The sequence below is a fragment of the Pseudophryne corroboree genome, chromosome 5 (genome assembly GCF_028390025.1).
Source record: "Pseudophryne corroboree isolate aPseCor3 chromosome 5, aPseCor3.hap2, whole genome shotgun sequence".
NCBI classification, from domain to species: Eukaryota; Metazoa; Chordata; class Amphibia; order Anura; family Myobatrachidae; genus Pseudophryne; species Pseudophryne corroboree.
Window position 1 is genome coordinate 578,342,479 of NC_086448.1, and position 21,220 is coordinate 578,363,698.

General features: G+C 41.4%; 1 long non-coding RNA gene and 1 pseudogene across 2 annotated transcripts in view; both read right to left on the reverse strand.

Moving 5' to 3' along the window:
- The window catches only part of LOC134928067 (uncharacterized), a 284,893-nt gene extending 266,021 nt beyond the window's left edge, over positions 1–18,872 (reverse strand). For both annotated transcript variants that reach the window (XR_010177818.1, XR_010177819.1), the window contains exon 1: positions 18,636–18,872. This is a non-coding gene — a long non-coding RNA (uncharacterized LOC134928067). The remainder of the gene's footprint in view (positions 1–18,635) is intronic.
- LOC134930087 (5S ribosomal RNA) lies at positions 12,520–12,637 on the reverse strand (annotated as a pseudogene).
- Positions 18,873–21,220: the final 2,348 nt, after the last annotated feature.

Below are 21,220 nucleotides of genomic sequence, written 5' to 3' on the forward strand. Positions count from 1 at the left end.
TAGAGGGGGGGGGAACTTTTTTTCAATGCAAATTATTTTTTATGTAGTAGATGTAGTAGACACGTGCACAAAAAATCCCTACACTTCTATTCATACTGTATGTAGTTTCAGACATAGTTTGCACTTACCTCACCTAACTTTTAGATATGCAGGATAGAAGGGGCATGCATGCATTATCCACGTACAGTAAAAGGGCATGATCAGACCAGAAGAATGATGGGTGTGTGCCTGTCAGGAGAACTAGGTGCTACACCCTTGCTGCAAAATACATATTGATGATGATGATTATTGGCAGCAACATCTGATTGACTTAATGCGTCTTTATATCTCCCACTGATACTATAAATACAGTTAGCATGACAGCTGCTATTTATTTGCATTATTTATTTGAAATTTGTAATCCTTCTATTGCATGAAAGCAGATTCCCATTTGATGTTTTAAAAGGAAGACAACAGATTTTTGTATTTCATTAAACTTAATTAGTATTATTTCTGTATTACTACTACCACTGTCAAGCTATATCTCCTGGATAAAACAACCATATATACCATCAGCCTGTCCGTTATACATCTGTTTTATTCTGTTCTGTCGTAAAACTAATACATATGGTAAACCTGCAGAGCTGGACACATTATGAGATGCATCCAGTTCTGCAACTTGCTCAAGGTGCATCATTTTTTGGATGTACAGTATCTCACACTTGATTTTGTTTTGGTGCAAAAACATGTCTTCCAAGATACAGCTGTACATCCTGCATAGGGTCTACTGGACTCCTTGTGTTTGTTTAAGTTTGGAGGCTCGGCTTCTGATACATGTCCGAAATGTTCTGCTCCGGATGCTGGGTTCTGGCACTTGCTTTGGCAGTGCCCACGGGTGCATGCCTTCTGGGAGGATGTCACTGCCTCTGTGAGTCACACAGGAATACAGATTCCGCTGAATACCCCGCATATTTGTAATTTTGGCCTTGATTTACAGGAATCACTCCCGCTTCACTCTCGTCTTTAGGTCAACACAGCTTTAACATTGGCCAGAGTGTGTATAGCCCGCAACTGGATGACTCATGCCCCTCCGTCGTCTGCTGAATTGGTTGCCTTGGTGAATACTACTCTCTCTCATGAGCATTTTATGTACACTAAACGTAACTGTCTACTGAAATTTGATAAGATATGGGGCTCTTGGAGGAACTCTCTGCACTTTATTGATCCTCCATCTTAAATATTGTGTGAATGTGTTGTGTACAGCGCAGTATTGTTCCCGGCATGGTCCAGTCTTCCTCCCAAGCATCTCGGCATGTAATTTAACCCGATTCTCTTCTTTTTTATCTTTCTATATCCTAACTATTCTGATGAATGGTATTAGTGTGTCTCTTTTATTTATTGAGGATATAATATCTTTATTATACTGCTGTTGGCTGTCATAGTTTAAAACCCTTTATATTCTATGTTTACAGATTGTATTGATACTAGGTGGCCATACGCTTGATGTTTGGTGAAGATGTCTGAAAAGCACAAGTAACTGTTTATTTGTAAATTTTGTATTGTTTTATGTTGTTCTGTTCTTGAAAAGCAATAAAAAACACTTGATTTAAAAAAAAAAAACGTCTACCAGGCTTTTAACTAGAGGAGTGTGAGCAGTGCCAGCAACCAGGGCGTAGGAGAGTTGCTGCCCTGTGACACCTGCATTTAGCATGCAGGATGTCTGGAGCTGTTGCAGAGCTGCCTGGAGCACCTTTTGGATGTTCTTGTCATGCGCATGTATGCAGGGCCGGTGCAAGGCTTCTCGGCACCCTAGGCAAAACTTCTGCCTGCTGCCCCCCCCCTACCCTCCTCACACTACACACACCCACCCGCTCCTCAGATAAAAGTGTGGCAGTGGCTTCTTAGAAGTTCCACAGCTGTCAAAAAAGAAATCGTCCCCTAAAAAAAAAAAATGTAAAAAAAGACACGCTTACTGACACAGATTCCGCTGACACATACACACTTACTGAAACAGATACACTACCACCACTTACTGACACAGACATCACTTGTTGGCACATACATACTTACTGACAGACACCCCCTAACTGATATAGACACTAGTTACTGGCAGATACCCCTTACTGACACAGATGCCCCTTACTGACAAATACCCCTGACATAGACACCAGTTATTGGCACATACAGTACATACCCAGACATACCTTACTGACACAAAAATGTACTGACACAGATACTTACTGACATATACCCTTTACTGACACACAGTACTTAGTGATATACAGTATACCCCTTACTGACACCACTTACTGGCATGTACTGTACATGGACACCCCTTGCTGACAAAGATACAACTTACTGACACACACTACGACACAAATGCTTACTGACCTACACACTACTAATTCACACAAACACACTACTTACTGACACACACACACACACACACACACACCACTTACTGACACACACACACACACACACACACACACACACACACACACACACACACACCACTTACTGACACAAACACACATAGACACCACTTTCTGACACAAACTACACAGACACCACTTACTGACACACACAAACTACACAGACACTACTTTTTGTATCAGATGTAATCTTTGATGTATGTCCATCATGTAATCTTTGATGTATGCATGTTGAACTTAGTTATAAAATTGTCCAACCACTTTTCTTAATAGTATTAAGGATGAAAACAAGGCAGAAGCAGAAGCTCAAGAGGTAACGAGTGGGGGGGCAGCGGGAGTCCAATTGCGGGGGGGGGGATGAACCAAGTAGGAACAAGCTGCAGGAGGAGAGGGGGGGAGGGGGCAGCGGGAGCCAAATATAGCTGTGGGGGAGCTGGTAACAAGAGGCAGCAGCAGGTGCCATTCGCTGAGTGCCAGTGCTCATCACGGGAGCCAGTCGCGGGATTGGGGGGGTGGGGTGGGGGGAGCGCAGATGACAAGTTGCAGGCGATCGTAGTGGGGAGGAGACGCCGGAGCAGTAACACAATGCGGCAGCGGAGCGGACCAGGCGAGCGGGTGACTACTTCATGATGTGCCCAAATGCAGGGGGGATGGGGGGGGGACTCCGGAGCGGGCATCATGACGCGGGCGGCGGGAGACCATCGCGTGGGGGAGCTGCGCCGGTGAGAGCTCTCATAATGATAATGTGGGACCCCGGACTCAGGAGCACTGCGGCAGACAGGCGGCAGCAGCCTGAACACAACACATTCCACACTATACGGGCTATCGCAGAGGTGGGGGGGCAGGTTTGCTGAATCAATCAGGGACAGACTCACACATAGTCAGTCAACTCACTCGTTAGACAGACGTGGTGGGCGCCCACGAGCTGCTCCTCTGTCTCTTAAAGAATAGGAGGAGTTTGGCTGGGTTGAGGCGAGGTAGATGATAAAGAAGGCATTCTCTTTCATTCACTAAGCGGTGCCGCCCTCCAGTGGTCGCCGCCCATAGGCAGCTGCCTAAAGCTGCCTAGTGGTAGCGCCGGCCCTGCATGTATGTAGAGTCACCCAGAGCAACACAGCTCTTATTTCCATACCCTTTGGCATCACTTAGGAAGTAGGAGAGTTGACTTTCTGCCTTTCTACAGCATTAGTGTCCACATCTATGCATCAACCACATGACAAAATGTAGTGAAACATTATGAGTTTAACTCTTAAAATTCTGTGAAGAATTATAACTTATGGCAAAAAGGACAAAAATGTGTTTTAGACATTTTCATGTCTAAAAGATTTAGGCAAACTGTACTGTTTACATTGCATACTTGGGGGTAAATTTGCTAAGGTAGGAGTTTTTTTAGAACTTTGATGTCACTCGTAGTAACCAATCAGATTATACTTAACATTTATCTAGCTACTTCTAGAAGATAATAGCATCTGATTGGTTACTATGGGCAACATCACGAGTTCTAAAAAAAAACCTCCCACCTTAGTAAATGTTCCCCTTGGTTCCTAACTTAAATATTCAGATTTGTAAAATCAGGGCAGAGGTTTGTGCCTCAGTTGTGAGCAAAGGAAAACAGAGGCGAGTGAACGACTGGGATATTAACATAAATGCTGGAGAGAATAATCAAAAAAAAGTTTCTAACTTGTTCTGCTTTTATCTTATTAAACGTTCCACAATGCGCTTACATTGCCCACATAGAGAATGTGGCTCTTATTTGTAAACTGATTTCTATGCTGATGACAAATCCTGTTCAATAAATATAAATATTATTTGCATTGATGCAGTATCCTTAACTTTATGAAAATATACATTAGAAATCTATACTAACTTATTCCTAGCAGTAGTGGTGAATGGAACAGCTTGAAGGGTCAAATCAAATCTTTACGCTAGATGCTACTTATCCATAAAGCATTATATCATATGAGAGGTTGAAAGCACTAGCCTAGTCATTTTTTTCATTGAGGATTCATAAATAAATAAATAAATAAATAAAAGAAAAATATACAGTTAATTTATGTGTCGTACAATCACAATATAATCCTTTGGTTCAATGTGTAATTCAACATATATTATGTTCTAATGACAGGCATTACACTTACAGAAAGCATAAATCAAGTTTTGAGGCATTTTAAATAGTCTTCAGATGCATGAGGAAACACTATAAGTGGCATACTGCCATTATGAATAAAACAGAAAAAAGGGACAGCTTCCAGCTGCAAATAAATCTGATAGCAAACACTACACAGGGTCTTCTTCCTATCTACTTTTGTTTGACTCTAGAAAACATATTAGATTTTCTGCAGACAAGTGAAAGTCTGGAACACAGTTAACAACCTTTTTAACCCCCTCCTTTAAATGCTAAGCCACAAAATGCTTTTAAAAGTTAATGTACGTAGAGGCCTGCAATTACAGTTTCCCATTTTCACTGTGAAAACTTTGTAAGAGCTATGAAGAAAAATCTTCTTCTTCCCTCCCACTCCTTCTTAGAGAACAAAAAATCCATCAAATTAACACATCAATGAGTTGATTGTAATCTCCAGGGTTCAGTGTAGCACTTTCTAGCCCCTCAGATAGGAGTCCAGCATGATTTATCAATGCAAACCTAATAGCATCAATATGAATCTAACTAAAAATCAATATTTCATTACCAAATTGTTAGTGAGAATGAAGAAAAATTGCCAGAGTCAGAGCATTCTCCAGGGTAGGAGCATCTGGAGTTCAATGTGACAAGATGAGTGATGCATGACTTCAGGCCTGTGGAAGGACACTGAGAGGACAGGCCACAACGCAGGCCTGAGACTCATGGTGTAAGCTATCAGTACTTTCCTTTTCAGTTTTTCTTCTAAGATCCAGAAAGAAAAAAAAAATTCTGCAGCAACAATGATGGAATACACCAGTCCGTTTACTGAAACTGATGCAAAGCTGTGGAATTTATGTATAGAACTGATAATTACTCTTCAAAAAGCAAACACTAAACCTTTCAGGATTCGTGAAAAATGGGTTTTCTCCTCATGCAGCCAAACTTAAGCAACAAAGTTTCTACTGTCAATTTCCAGCTAATTGTTGTTTCTCAGCACATTTGTGTTTGTCCTTAAATTAATATCCTGTATTCAGTAGTATATTAATTGCTACAAATTAGAACAACGCCCCCATCATAAATCACAATGGATGTTTCACATAAGTAACAGGAATGCAACCAGACGGCCTGAAATTATTAAAAGCAAAGTGAGCAGGCACATTTCATATTGTGATTATAATGTATAACAAGTGCTGTAACACAATTCACTGGTGCTGTCTTAACGATTCTTATGTTTATATCAAACTGGAATTCTTATACGCTCAATTAAAATGTACTTTTTGCAAATTAAAAAAATATATGGTTAGAAAAACATGTACTGGCAGAACAGAACAGTGACATTATAAAATTATACTTTATACTATTTCTAAGTGACTTGCTGCGTACTATAGACTATTTACTTTTTTACTACTTCATTTTTCACATTTCAATTACTGTGTATATTAGGTTCTACAGAAATCCAAATCCACACAAAATTTGTGGATCTGAACTGAACCAAAATACAGTCCGGATCTCCCAAGGAGATCTGTTTTGAACTGAGTCATTGTTCAGAACTTGCCGTGGTTCAGAATTCAAATTTTAAATCCGAATTTCGGGTTTTGGATTGCACAAATTGCAGTTTTAGTTGTTTTCATCAACTTGCATCAATTTATATTAATTATTAATTTTTTCATTGATTTTTAACCAAATGAAAAAAAGAAATCTGAACCAAAGCACTTGAGGGTTGTTTTGCCAAAACAAACATTTTCTGATAAATTAGAGCCAAAACTAAACACAGGGGTCAGTGCGTGTCTCTAGTAAAAATATCTAGATTTATTGTCAGTTATTGAAAAAGTTACATTAGAAAGATTAGATGCATCTAGAGGAATCCATGTTATCATGGCCATAAAATCATAAAATATGTATTCAGTCAGTGGTCAGAACATGACAACATGTAACAGCAATAGTAGTATATAACCTACTATAACTGAATCCAAATATGTAATTCTTTCTCTGTCCAGATGGGGGAGGGTTTAGAATGACAAATTTAGTTTGCAGAAGTGGCACACAGTGTAGAGTATATACTGGATAATTATGTTACAGGTTAAACATGTAACTAATACAACACTTCTTTCTTCTTTCCTTCCTAAAGCATATGAAAAAAAACTGTTATCCTTTAAGCAAGTACTCAGGTATAGCGCTGTTAAATGTTACAGTTGTAACAATGTTTAAGGTGTGTGTAACTTAAGCTGGGTACACACTATAAAATATATTGTGTGATATATTGTACTTAAGCTGGGTACACACTATAAAATATATTGTGTGATATATTGTACTTAAGCTGGGTACACACTATAAAATATATTGTGTGATATATTGTTCCAATGCAGATCGGAATGATGTATCGCAAACACTGTTTAGTGTGTACCCCCAATCTGTAATTCGCGACCATTGTTAATTGAATCACCCTATTGGATGTACTGCATGATGTTGTTACATGCAACAGGGGGTTGGGATTGGGTGACCGGCAGTCGGGATCCCAACGGCCAGCATACCGATGCTGGGATCCCGGCCGCCGGAATACCGGTGGGGGGTGTGCGCAATGAAGCTCATTGCAGGCTAGCTGCGCTCGCCACGATATGGTCTCATTGGCTCGCTGCACTCGCCACATGTTCTATTCCCACTCTATGGGTGTCATGGACACCCACGAGTGGGAATAGTCCTGGGCCCCTTGCCAGCATTCTGGCGGCCGGGATCCCGTCATGGGTATGCTGACCGCCGGGATCCCGACCACCGGGATCATAACTACATCCTGCAGTAGGTAATGATACAACGTGCTGGCATATAGATTGTTTAGTGTGTACAGCAGATGTGATGTATCATTACATCGCATTTCCTCATCGCTGAATTGCACCATCGCATGGTGTGTACCCAGCATAGGATAAAGCAATGCAAAATCATCATCTCCGCTTATTGACACATTTGCTGAAGAAAAGTTGGTACACATAGACCCAATGGAACAATGTTTTATAAAAGAATAAACACCAGGTTTTATCTGTCATCACTATGAACACTGTTTTACAGTATTATGTATAATTACCACCTTGCATGGTGGACGACTGGAAGTACTGGGTACAAATCCTATCATACATTATTAAATATGTTTCAAACCAGTTTATAAGTAATAACAAAGCATTAGTTACAACCAGGCTCGGTGGCTACTAGGGGCGTCAGAATGTTCAGAGGTTGGGGGAGAATAGAAAAAAATAATATTTTGGTGCTCCCCACAAAGCGGCCCACCCCCACCACCCAGTGCGGTAGAAGGGCACTTATCACTGGGAGACTCCTCCTGTTAAAAAAGTGTGCTGTCACAGCCTGCTGTGCCCCATGTTCTGTCCTAGCACAGATGAATTACTTGGTGGAGGCATGGATGTCCCAGCAGGCTCAGCGTGGCCATGCCTCCTCCCAGTAATGCATCTGTGAAGAGCCGGCTAGGACAAGACACGGGGCATAGCAGGCTGCGGCAGCACACTTTTCAAAGGAGGAGTCACGCGCAGGGATCTGGGGTAAGCGCTCCCCCTATCCCGCACCTGCTCCTCTGTTTGGGGGAGGGCATGCTGCTCCTTTGCCCCCCTTCCCCAGTTCCAACACCTCTGGTGGCCAAATATGAATGCTTAGTACAAATCATGCTTCTTGTTGTTTAGTGTATTACAACATCGTCTGAGAATACGGTTATGGTATAATAGTTCGACAGAGAAAAGGTTGACAGTGTCTAGGCTGACACCATATGGTTGATATGCACAAAGTCAACATGGGCAAAAGGTCGACACAGGAAAAAGGTTGGCCTTAAAATGGATCACACATGAAAAGGTCGACAAGTTTTTTTATTTTTTTGAGTGTCAATTAGTAGGTTTCGGCACATGAATCCTCAATTAGTATACTGTGTCACTGTGCATTTGGCTCAATTTTCTTGTCATGATTCGGGCAAGGTGCCTCGCTATGCTATTGCTGTAGCACAAGTCACCATTCCCAATCGCAATCCACATGGATGATAAAGTATGAAAAAGTTGAAAAAAATGCCCAAAACCTTGTCGACTATATGTCGTGTCGTCCATTGTCAGGTTGTGTCGACCATTTGAACTATCGATCTTTTGACCACTTCAACCATATGCATGTATCAACCTTCTGACTGTCGACCTATGGACCAGATACCTTAGAATACAAGGGGTTGTAAGTAGTAAAAATTACCATTTAATGAACAGACATATGTCATTATGGGTGGTCTTCAGGTTGCCGACTGTAGGGATACGCCGGAAACCCGACAGCCGGCATACCAACAGTTTTTCTCCCTCGTGGGGGTCCGCGACCCCCCTGGAGGGAGAATAAATAGCATGGCGCACGTAGCACGCCACCGTGCCCGCAGAGTGGCGAGCGCAGCGAGCCCGCAAGGGGCTCATTTGCGCTCGCCACGCTGTCGGTATGCCAGCGGTTGGGATTCCGGCGCCGGTATGCTGGTCGCCAGGAGTCCGGCCGCCGGCATACCATACCACACCCGTAATTATCATTCAATAATAGCACAGGTATATCAGTTGTAACATGTACAAAAAAAAAAAAAAGCACTAAATGCATCTCAATCTCTGTAAAGGTGTGTACACATACTGGCCGATATATCGGCTATTCTATTGAACAGCTAATATATTACATGTCCGTCAGCCAGTGTCCTGCAGCACACATGATGTCTAATATATCTACAGATATATGCTGCACCAGCGGGCGGTGATTGAGATGGCTCAACTGGTCGGGGACATATAAATGCCGGCCAAGTTCGTGATGTCAGTCACGACGGATCAGGCAGTGTGTATCCATTGATCTGCAGATATATATATCTGTGTGTACCCAGTTTAAGAGAGTTGGCTCTAAACCCTGCTTTTATTTATACTATACAACATTGGTGGTGATTCAGACCTGTTCGCTGGGCTGCTAACTTTGCTGTCCTGCGTTCAGACAGTCGCCACCTCCAGGGGGAGTGTAAATTTGCCTTGCAAGTGTGTACGCCAAGCTGCAAAAATCCACTGTATGCAGTCTCTGCGCAGCCCAGGACTTACTCCTACAGTGCGATGAGAACAGGCTGATCGGGGCTGGAGCTGATGTCAGACACCCTCCCTGAAAACGCTTGGGAACGCCTGCATTTTTCCAGACACTCCCAATAAGCGGTCAGTTACAACCAACAAACGGCCTCCTCCTGTCAGTCACCTTGCAAACGCCCGTGCAATTGGAGTTTTCGCAACATCCCATCACTGACCGATGATGCCCGTTGTTGTCTGACGCACGTGTGCATTGCGGTGCATATGAATGCACAGTTAGGACCTGATGCTAAAACGCACAGCAGCGATCAGGAATGAATCAACCCATTGTTTCATTGTGTCTATCTGTATCACACATCAATTTGCAACTTAACCTACAGTATGTAGTGATTGTTACTACTTTCTAATAATGAATCATTACAAATAAATAACACTTTATAACAGTGGTTTCCAAACTGTGTGCCTAGGCACCCTGGGGAGCTGTGAGGCTCTTGTAGAGGTGTCTTGAGTTGGTGGTCCAAGACAAAATCAAATTATTTAAGGTCGAAGTGATAGTAAAAAAACAGTCCTAGTCACTGCAGTCATGCAACGTGGACAATCAGAAGCACAACTCACCATAACTGAACCTAAGGATGACAGGTAGGCACAATTTACTTATTGATTTCCCCCCCCCAAATATACAAATAATAAACTTTTATCTTACAGTAGGGGTGCTGTGAAAAAAATGCTGATACTTTAAGGCACCGTCATTGAAGAAAGTTTGGTAACCAATACTTTATAACATTAATCTAGAAGAACATACAATACCAAATATTGTTATTTATTAAGATTGTAAGAAGAAACATAAGTTTGCATTAATCTGTAATGTACTACAGCCATGTGTTTCACTTTTTAACATTACACACTAATTTCCCTACCACCACTTCTTCACTTAAGGTTTTTATATTTAGCTTGTTTTAACAAAACTAATAAAGTTGACATTTTATGGTTTATGCTGCAAATGTAAATGCCAAACCTTAGAATACTTTGTTCCTCCCCCATGCTACATATGTAAATAATATTGGGAGTACACTCCTTCCTTTTTTTGTGTATTGATGTTGACATATCACAAACAAGGGTCAGCAAAAGATATATTCTGTTTCAATTATCATATACTCCTGTTCAGTCCAGCAGGGGTGTCCTGTCTCCCACCACATGCTCTGCAGTGTTAATTTCCCTGCATCTCCTAAAAATACATCCCTATCAACTGTCCTCTTTCATGCAGGGACCCCATTTGATGACTGAGGCTGCATCTACCTTAACTTGAATAGTCTTTTAGATTACTCACTCCTCTGCCCACCTCCACCTCATCTCCCCTCCTCGCTCTCTGCTCTTGACTTTGCCACTTACTCCTCATCCAAAATTGACTCCCTACGTCAGGACATCACATCACACCAGACCATCAGCAACCAGCTTTCTCCCATAACTTACCACCCCTCCCCATCCCTCTCACCAACTTTTACATCTTTCTCCCATGCATATGGTGAGGAAGCCATGGCCCTCATTTGTTCCTCTCCCCTTACCACCTCCCCTCTTGACCCTGTACCCTCCCACCTCCTCCCCTACCTCTCTCCTTCTGCCTGTTCCCATCTTTCCCACCTTCTCAATCTTTCCCTCTCATCTGGCACTGTGTCCTTTGCCTTCAAGCATGCACTCATCTCTCCTATTCTTAAAAAACCTACCCTTGATCCAAACACTCTCTGAAACTACCAACCCATCTCTCTACTCCCTTTTGCCTCCAAATTCCTTGAGTGTATTGTCTACAACCGCCTTACTTCCTTTCTTTCTTCCTTCACACTTACTGCTTGACCCATTCCAGTCTGACTTCTGTCCTCTCCACTTCACTAAAACTGCCCTTACAAAAGTCTGCAATGACCTCCATGCTGCTAAATCTAAGAGCCACTACTCTCTATTTATTCTTCTTGATCTCTCTGCTGCTTTTGACACTGTGGACTATCCTCTCCTACTGCAAATCCTTCAGTCCATTGGTCTGCATGATACTGCCCTCTCTTGGCTGTCTTTCTACCTCTCTGACCGTTCATTTTCTCTCTCATGACTCCACCTCCCCCTCACTTCCACTAACTGTAGGTGTACCACAAGGCTCTATCCTTGGTCCACTTCTTTTCTTTCTCTATACATCCTCACTAGGTAAGCTCATTAGCTCTTTTGATTTCCAATATCATCTCTATGCTGATGACACTCAAATCTATCTTTCCTCTCCGGACCTCTCCCCTGCTCTCCTCACTCGAATCTCCAACTGTCTCTCTGCTATCTCTGTTTGGATGTCCCAGCTCTTTCTTAAACTCAACATGTCTAAGACTGAGCTGATCATCTTCCCTCCCTCCCGCATAACCTCACCTCCCACAATCTCATTATCTATTGTTGGCACTACTATCTCTAAAAAATGTGGTTCCTGTATAGTACAGGAGCCAAAAAGAAAAAAGAAAGACTATGTGTCTCTTCTGGGGCACACTTTTCTTGAAAATTATGTGGTCTTGTAATACTTAAAATATAACTTTTATTAGTAACCCTCTTAAAATAATGGCTATAAGGCAAGAGAAAAAATAATAATAATGACAACAATTAAATAGAATTGTCTATCCAAATGAACATCAAATGTTGTGATACAGGTTTGACATAATGGCTCTTTGAGCGAAAATGTGTGTGTGTGTCTCTGATGTTTGAGAAAATAATGTCTTCTTCCGAATTTATAACAAAATAAACTATGACTGAAATAGAAATAGAAAAATACCGGAAGGAAAAGGGTATTATTCAATATAATATATGCCAGGCTCCACCCTGATTGCTAAATGTATGTGAAATTCCAAAATTTGGATGGTGAATAATACTTTGGTTCTAGGTCCTGTGTCCTGGATTTGGATAAAAATACCTGCAGTACCCGGTATTCTCTGGTGGTCTCCCACCCAGGTACTGACCTGGCCCACAGTGCTTGGCTTCCAAGATCAGACGAGGTTGGGCATACTCAGTGTGGTTTGACCGCAGGTAGATATATCACACCTGGTGACACCTGGAACGACCCAGGGGGGTATCCCACCCCTCTACCTATTAGCAGGTTACAGGACTTTCCTGACTCTCCATCGGACCCATTCTTTCTGGTAAACTGTTTTTTTGCTCCAGTTATTCACTCTCTCATTAACCATTTGTGTGACTATATATATATTTTTTGATAAGTGAACTAACCAAGGAGAGATACAAATATTGTTAACCAGGGACATATGGCAACAATGGGAATATACCAGTTTTACCAGCAAGCCGCACCAATATCCAGGACTCATTATTAATTTAATTTAGCAATACCCACTAACAACTAATATATGGTTCCTAATAGGTTCAGTCCTGCGTTTTTGGTTTTTGGTTTTTGTGGTTCTTTATAAGAACAGTGGTTACATCTTCCTTGATAGTGACTTTCTCTGACACACTGCAATAACTGAAATTGACTTTTTTGCTGACTGTATTGAGCAGTCGTGAATCAAATACGTGATTTATCACACATTATTTTCAAAGTATTTGTATCAAACACGTGATTAATCACAAATGATCATCTGAATATTTTTCTATATAGAAACAGTTAAAGAAACATTTTCATTCATATGAAATTTCTGGAACTCCCTCTCATTCTGTTTAAACAATCTGGGTGGCTCTGCAATGCATCATGTAAACAGAGCACCATTTTGCTACAAAACAGGACAGTAGAAGTGTTCCTCTATCTTTTTTCTGTCTCAGTGTCGTTTCTCACCACCCTCTCATTTTTTCATTCGATGCCCAGGCAGATGATCAAAAAGCAGAAGTGGTGTTTAACTCAGACCTGATTCTCTTTTTCTCCTATACTCAATTTCCTTCACAGCAGTGTTACACTATCACCCACTCAGCACTCCTCTCAAAATTTGGGGAGTCCCCACATACACCTCAGATCAGACCCAATCAGCCCCCAGCCAATTTTAGTTCCCTATTGATTTCCAATAGCCTTTAGGTGCTATTTATCCACCCAAGGTCAACAATACGGAAGAGGCCCAACCTCATCTGATTTCTTTGAAGTTTAGCCCAGGGGGCCGGTTCAGCACCTGTTTTTGGAGACCATCAGCGAATACCAGGTACCACCAGTATCTCGATTCAGGAGCACCCAGTAATTCTCACCTAAAACTTTGGGATTTCTCTCAGAGCCTTCAATACATGGTTCCAGGTGTCACCAGGTGTGATATATCTACCTGCGGTCAAACCACACTGAGTATGCCCAATTTCACATACATTTAGCAATCAGGGTGGAGCCTGGCATATATTATATTGAATAAGACCCTTTTCCTTCCGGTATTTTTCTATTTCTATTTCAGTCATAGTTTATTTTGTTATAAATTCGGAAGAAGACATTATCTTCTCAAACATCAGAGACACACACACATTTTCGCTCAAAGAGCCATTATGTCAAACCTGTATCACAACATTTGATGTTCATTTGGATAGACAATTCTATTTAATTGTTGTCATTATTATTATTTTTTCTCTTGCCTTATAGCCATTATTTTAAGAGGGTTACTAATAAAAGTTATATTTCAAGTATTACAAGACCACATAATTTTCAAGAAAAGTGTGCCCCAGAAGAGACACATAGTCTTTCTTTTTTCTTTTTGGCTCCTGTACTATACAGGAACCACATTTTTTACAAAAAGTTTACTGAACTATTTCTGGGAGCTCTGGCTCAAACTCTGGATTCCATCCGGAGTCCTTCTCCAAGGTAATTGATGTGGTGTGTAATATCATTTTTTGATAGACATAAGAAGTATTACCAGCAGATAATACATACAGCGTCTGCAAGATTTAACTCAACAATTAGGTGCACTCCCAGCCGGGTGTTGTATGTTAGGTAGATTAGAGTTAGGTTGACAGTGTCTAGGTCGACCACCATTGGTCGACAGTAAGTAGGTCTACATGGTTTCTAGGTCGACAGGGACTCTAGGTTGACATGTACTAGGTCGACATGAGAAAAGGTCAACATGAGTTTTTTTTTACTTTTTTTGGTGTAATTTTTTCCGTACAGTGACCGGGAACCCCAAATAGTGCACCGTGTCCCCTCGCATGGCTCACTTAGCTCACCATGCTTCGGGCAAGGTGCCTTACTCTGCTACCGCTGCGCTTGGCACAGGTTACTGTTCCCAATTGTAGTTCACGTGGATCGCAAAGTATGAAAAAGTTAAAAAATGGGAAACAATTTAAAAAACTCATGTCGACCTTTTGTCATGTCGACCAAGAACATTTCGACTTAGAGTCCCTGTCGACCTACTTACTGTAGACCAATAGTGGTTGACCTAGACAGTGTTGACCTACTTACTGTCGATCACCTCCCAGCCATGGGCAATCCCAATGTACAATGGCCCTCATTCCGAGTTGTTCGCTCGGTAATTTTCTTCGCATCGCAGCGATTTTCCGCTAATTGCGCATGCGCAATGTTCACACTGCGACTGCACCAAGTAAATTTGCTAAGAAGTTTGGTATTTTACTCACGGCATTACAAGGTTTTTTCTTCGTTCTGTGATCGGAGTGTGATTGACAGGAAGTGGGTGTTTCTGGGCGGAAACTGGCCGTTTTATGGGTGTGTGTGAAAAAACGCTGCCGTTTCTGGGAAAAACTCGGGAGTGGCTGGAGAAACAGGGGAGTGTCTGGGCGAACGCTGGGTGTGTTTGTGACGTCAAACCAGGAACGAAACTGACTGAACTGATCGCAGTGGCAGAGTAAGTATCGAGCTACTCAGAAACTGCTTAGAAATTTCTATTCGCAATTTTGAGAATCTTGCGTTTGCAATTTTGCTAAGCTAAGATTCACTCCCAGTAGGCGGCGGCTTAGCGTGTGCAATGCTGCTAAAAGCAGCTTGAGAGCGAACAACTCGGAATGAGGGCCAATATCTGTTGCTTTGCCTGCAGTACAGTCTGTGCCAACTCAGTATTTAACTCAGTCCCAGGTTCCAGATCCATCAAGCAGTGTTTTATACACTTTTAATTGCTAAGAGAAGGCAAAGGTGGCATTTATCTTAATCCTGTGTGGTCAAATTCAGGCCTGGGTCTACCCCTTGTGGGAGTGCAACAATGTCTACATAATTGGCCTGCCTTTCATTAACCTTTGGTGAACAAGGCTGGGTGTCATCTGCAACTTCCAGTCTAGCATATATGTCAAGACTATACCTCTGTGAGTCAATATGCAGTTGACTTTGCATAATGAAGCATTAGTTTTTACTTTTTGGCAAGGTATGGCTGACAAGATAAAATATGAATAAGTATCCAGAGATATACCAGACACTATTTGATTTAAAATTGCTGACTGTTTCGGTGAACGTGCTATGGAATAACAAGTTGGCCAATGGTCAGTTTTTAAGCTAACTGGTTGATTTCCTGATCTTGCTCCATCTCCAGATTACTGTATGCAGCTGCAAATACCACAATTAATCCATGATGGATACAATTTTTTTTAAATAGCAATCTATGTCTGTATTGTGTGAAACTCAGTTATATAGTTGCATCCTGCCTTGGAAAGTGACGAAACACCAGAGCCTAGATGGTACAGGGAAGATCATACTAGGTTCCCTTTAAAGGAATTATATTATTTATCATATTGAAATGCATTAGGTCAAAATGAGCATGTTTACATTCATCATTTCTACATGGAAGATATGACAATATTAAAGAATTTTGACTTGGTCCCTTGTGGCCCAGTGGTCACTTACCTGTTCCCAGTGGATGCTGCAGCTCCTGTGTTCCGGCAGAGAGCTGTGCCGAGCAGCATTCCAGTAAGTACACTGGTGAAATCCCTAACCCTAATCCTTACGCTAACCCTAACATTCCCCCTAGTGCTTAACCCTAAAACCCACCCCCAGCACCAGGGCTGTAACTATGGTGGTGTGGGTAGTGCACAGCACACAGCGTACTTGCCCAGTGAAATGCAGGAAAGCAGGTACTGGATCGGCAGCTGGTATTAAGCCAGAACTGGGATTTTTATACCTGCTGTCACACCAACTTCCCGCAGCCGCACTGAACTGCAGGGACTTGGGTTACAGGGGACTTCGCTATTACAGGAGGTAGGCTGTAAGGGTCCTGTCCACCATGTTCGGAGCCACAACTGTGAGTGTGGGAAGGTAATAGCTACTGCCTATTCAGCCTCTACAGGAAGGACTACACTTGCTGCTGGACTGCCTCCCCTACTGCCCTTTCTGCAACTCCAGTATGCTAGGCTACATCAATGTGCACCTAACCGCTCCCTCCCCTGTCTGGTGCCTTCCCTGCTGTTTGTGGTTCTGGAAAGGGGGTCCTCTGCCGGCTGAGGGACAGCCAGGTGTTCATGGTGGTAGTACTGCATGCTGGTTGAGTGGAACCAGAGGTGGCAGAAGCTGAAGAAGGAGAGCCCTGGTTGTGATCAATACCCTGAACTAGCCTGAGATGCTCCAGCTCTCTCTCCCCCTCTCCCTCTCTCTCTCTATATATATGTATAAATATATATATATATATATATATGTGTGTGTTTTATCTATCCACCAGCTCCAAATATATTTGTGTACAGCCCCCATCTTTCTCTCTCTATACCATTAGAAATACAACCTTTTTTTATTACAATTGTCAAATGTTAATAGACAAATAGAACACTAAAAGCAGATAGCTGTAAAATAACAAAGAATGGGGGTAATTCCAAGTTGATCGCAGCAGGAAATTTTTTAGCAGTTGGGCAAAACCATGTACACTGCAGGGGAGGCAGATATAACATGTGCAGAGATAGATAGATTTGGGTGTGGTGAGTTCAATCTGCAATCTAAATTGCAGTGTAAAAATAAAGCAGCCAGTATTTACCCTGCACAGAAACAAAATAACCCACCCAAATCTAACTCTTTCTGCACATGTTATATCTGCCCCCCCCCCCCCCCCCCCCTGCAGTGCACATGGTTTTGCCCAACTGCTAAAAAATTTCCTGCTGTGATCAACTTGGAATTACCTCCAATATGTGGTACAGTATATGTGGTAAATAAGTGGTTAAAACAGGAGAAGACCTTTATCTCACAGCAAAATGGCTTATGTTTAGGTTTGGTCTAGACAAAAAATATATAAACACACATAGTTATTCAATAAAATATGTAAAAAGTTGCTCTTTGTATTTCAAGCTGTCTCTGTGCTTATTTTTATTCAGGTACTGGTTCTATATAAAGTAAGTGATATCCATGTACCCAAGTGACTGTGGCCTGTAGAGCATAACACTTTAGTAATGCGACTAGTTTCAAGTTATTTTATGTAAACTGATAGATACTCCAAATCTGTCCATTTTTTGTGGTAAGTAAAACTCGCTCTTATCGAGACACCTGTTGGCATGTATCTTATTTAAACAATTATTTTATTTGAGATGCATACATGTTACACCATGACGTACATAGTAGTTGGCAGAGTTTATTAAATGAAATGCATACGGCCTATGTAAAGATAGCTAAACTGGGAAATCTATGTTAATGACCAGATATTTTTTTGTTCGCATTTGTTGCTTGCGGTTACCCACCTCTATTTCTAGAGCAGGGTTTGTCAATGAATAACATAAGTAATTTGATCACCAAATTCCATCACATGGTTTAATAATCTCAGTTACATTCCTAACCAGCATCTGCACATTAATTCATCTTTTTATGCAATGTTAACAGAATTAGCATGTTAGAATAGTATTATTGTATATATATATATATATATATATATATAAATATTTCCTTGCAGGTTTTTATTGGAATTTGATCAATATTGGCTGCTGCAAACATATGGCAGATATTCTTGGTTACTGTATCATTTAAATAGATACTCTAGATACTGCGAAATTAGTATGATACTTTTTAAAAGAAAAAAAAATCACAGAAATGAAGATAATTATTCTTTGTTTTAATTGATTCAGTGTACAATGTTCTGTCATTTTATTGTGCTTAATACAATGAACGCTTAGAGCTATTATTGACAGAACCTGACTTTACTTCCTTACCTTGAACAGCCATCTCCTTTGTCCCAATTCCTAATGCTGTCACAGACTCTTTGTCCTGCTCACATGTTGTTTGTCCCCAGCTAAGCTTGGCTATCTGTTACAGCTGTCAAACTACTGAAATTCAGCTGTTCAGCCAGGCTGTATAAACAACACTTTGGACTAGCTTGATATTCTTTTAATATACCACCTTTATTTCTTGATATATTGCTGTGAAGGAGTAATAGAACAAAAGTAATCCAGACGATCATGCCTTTGAAGTTGGCCGTGCACAAATCGGTAGCATCAATCATTTACTAAACTCTTAATTTGGAGCATTTTTCAGTTCTTTTTATTCAATTTTAAATGACTGGTTAGCAAGTAATGTTAACATTGCAAAACAGTCTACTGGTTCTTTCACATGCTTAAAAATTGTTCTTAGTTCTTGGTTTATGGTCAGTTTTGGCCAGGTAACTCAGAAAAGCGCAGTGTGAAAGCACACATTGATCAACCATTGATTGTACTATATTTGCTGGTCACACCTGTCCAAAATCCAGTCCAGTGCATTTGTATCGAAATTACACATATAAGTACATATAAAGCATAAAGTGACAGGCTCCTTTTTTTTTGCTTAGACATCAATCACAAGCATCCAGGTTTATGTATATTTGTAAAGATATTATAAGAATTAGTTGGCACAGGGCAAAATTTATATCAATGGGCAACCATTCTATAGAGTAATAAGACTGAGGTACAGTAAATTCATATGAGCTAGGTCTATGTAGAGTTTACAATAAAGGTGAGTGTAGAAATGTTTTCTTCTTTTTTTGTTTTATCTGACCCACATTACTTCAAAGATCAGCTTTTCCTCTCTTTTTAAGTAGTAGGTTTCTTGTTATCCTAAGACTACGAGGGGCTGTCAAAGTTCCAGTAGAAAGTGTAATTGAGGAACCTCTCTTATAATAGGCCCAGAACACTCACACTTTTTGGGCCAGATTCTTAGTTGGACAGATCTCACAGCACAGCTGCAAATTGTGTTTTTTTGCATGCAGTGCATGTACAGATCCAATTACATATAGTTTGAGAATGTCTGTCCTATTCTGAGTCAGAAGGAACTTGGCCGGATGACTTTGCACAAAACAAAGCATTTAGGGGTGGGAACTTGGCAGTGACAAAGCACTCGCTTTTAATCACCATGGTTTGTGGGAGTGTCATGGGAAGTTCATGGGAGTGTCATGGGAGTTTCATGAGAGTGTCATGGCTATGTATCAAAAGCTCATGGGTGTGGGCAAGGGAAGTCTATTTCTGACAGATTATTTACACCTGACATGTGGCTGGAGAAAGTGCAGATGGTAATGATGACAGTTGAGGATGGAATAAAAGTAATGGGTGGCTCGGGATTCCAGAACTCCACTTGCACATGCATGAACCCTCATATTAATTGAATAGAATCTCTCATTACCGTAAAGTAGTAAATCAGGCTTTTGCAGCTGCCCGAAACTACAGCCACCTTGCATAGAACTCATAATCAGCCCTTTTGGTCCTTTATTAAAACTTTGTGTTCTCCATGTGGAATACATGTTCATATCATATCACTACAGGGGGTGTAGTATGGTATGCCGGCAGCCGGGCTCCCGGCTCACGGCATACCGACAGCGTGGCGAGCACAAATGAGCCCCTTGCGGGCTCGCTGTGCTTGACACGCTGCGGGCACAGTGGCGCGCTATGCGCACCATGCTATTTATTCTTTCTCCAGGGGGGTCATGGACCCCCACGAGGGAGAATATCTGTCGGTATGCCGGGTGTCGAGATCCCAGCGCCGGTATACTGTGCACCGGGATCCCGACATTCGGCAACCTGAAGACCACCCAACTACAGGTCTGCCTAATATTCTACAGATTTTTATATATTATTTTAATTTCCAAAGTAATGGCACTCAGAAGCTTTTTCAAATGCAACAACGTGTATTGAAAATGTCAAACTATTTCGGGACCTACATTCCGTCGTCAGGACAATACGTACGGTACAGAGTGTGTCTACTTACCCACATAAATACCAGCACCCTGCACCCATTCCCGCTCACCGTCGCATCCCAGAGTTCCTTCAACTGGAAATCACCCAAGCCGCACTTCCGGATCCACGGCCATTGTTACCATAGAAACCGCTATAGCTGCGTTCCACCAGCCGGCTTCCTGCTTTCCACATGATGAACAAGGGGTCCCGGGTCTGGAAACTCTATGTGCTGCAGTGAAAAGGATACTTATACAGCAAATTGAACAATAATAACCAACATAATATAGTAATAACCAACATAAAATAAACTAACATATTGTTAGGAACATGCCATATAGTCCCATAATGTTACAATAATAACATAATACATTACATAAGACTATTCCAGTTAATCTTATAATTCAGGCCAGCAGGTTTAATGGTGCCCAACCATATTATCCACTGAGATTCTTTCAAAAGTAATTTTTTAGCCCTATCGGCCCTACATAGGGACTCGGGATATGATCAATCATAAAATATTTCAATAATTCTAACGAATGTCCCACCTCTTTGAAATGCTGTGATACCGGCTGATCAATATCCTTTCCGTTTAATGT